Here is a 1552-nt window from a genome sequence, read left to right on the forward strand (position 1 = left end):
GACGCCACAGCACTGTACCAAGGGCAACAAAGTGAGACTCCGTCTCTAAAAAAAAAAAGACAATGGGCTGCGCCTGTGGCTCAAAGGAGTAGGGTGCCAGTTCCATATGCCAGAGGTGTCAGGTTCAAACCCAGTCCCAGCCAAAAGCTGCAAAAATAAAATAAAATAAGACAAAAAAAATCCAAAAACATTTGTTTAAAGAAGATTACAAGTCAAAAGATTTTAATGGAAATACATAGTTAACTGGATCACATGCAAATTCCTTCACAAATTTTCTTTTATGAGCTTTATTTAACCTGCATGGACAATCTACAAACATTTTAAACTTTCTCTAACTTTTGTTCTGCCTTTCTTTTTTTTTTTTAAGTAACTATTTTGTTTCAGGATAAAATTCATTACTCAAGGTTCTCCGGGTGTGGACAGAAGCATGAACAAAGTCACACAAAGAGATAAAAACAAGTCAGAGTTATAAGCTCTCTGGTGGACCAGTTCAGAGGGGCTGCGCTACCAAGCCCAATACCAATAATAAGGATGAAGAAACCAATGATTGCCAGGCCAAAGGCTCACCAGGTGGTGAGGTGTGTAGGACATGTAAGAGCAAGTAGGTAAATAAAGTGATTTCAGAAGGAACAAAGTCTTAAAGGGTCCCATGGAGGAAAAGATCTGCAATCCATTCACAAATGTCTTCAGACCTATTTGTTTCAGGCCAAGACCAATCCTCCAATAAACACCGAAAAAATGACACAAAATGACAAGAGAGACACAGGCCTGACATGAACAATGTCTGATAGTCCACACTTACTCTCACACTCTTGTACTCAGAAAAGAACACATTCTGAGAACCAGAACACATTCTTATACACTTTTAACAGGCCTGTGAGTGATCTAACACCCTGGGGCTTGATTGGACTCCTGCTTCTATTTTAATGGTGTTTCTGGTGACCGGTGTTGACATACATTTCTGGGAGTCCCTGACAGGTAGTAGGGCTGAAGTTCTCCACCGGTTGGGTCATTCTACTGACACATCTCTGAGAGCTTCTGACCAGCTAATGGCCCAGCAACCCTGGGTCCCTGTCCAAAGTTCCTGTCTCTTTGGCCTTCCCTCACAGGTTCTCAAGGGCTCTACATAATCTACAACAAATGAATTCAACATACAGTTATGTATCTTCACAACAATACACAACAAATAAGTATAACAAAAAATACCATTAATGGTTCATTAATGTCTGCAGACACTAGCCAAAAATAGATGTTAAAGTGGCTTACCTCTGGAGGTGGATTCACAGGGGAATTTACTGCCAAGTGGCTGCTGTTTTAAAAAAGTAAAGAGGGGCTCAGTGCCTGTGGCTCAAGTGGCTAAGGCACCAGCCATGAACACCCAAGGTGGCGGGTTCGAATCCAGCCTGGGCCCGCCAAACAACAATGACGGCTGCAACCAAAAAATAGCTGGGCATTGTGGCGGGCACCTGTGGTCCCAGCTACTTGGGAGGTGGAGGCAGGAGACTCGCTTGAGCCCAGGAGTTGGAGGTTGCTGTGAGCTGAGATGCCACGG

This window comes from Otolemur garnettii, unplaced genomic scaffold (assembly GCF_000181295.1).
Source record: "Otolemur garnettii isolate 467f Iridium unplaced genomic scaffold, OtoGar3 scaffold00062, whole genome shotgun sequence".
Classification (NCBI taxonomy): Eukaryota; Metazoa; Chordata; class Mammalia; order Primates; family Galagidae; genus Otolemur; species Otolemur garnettii.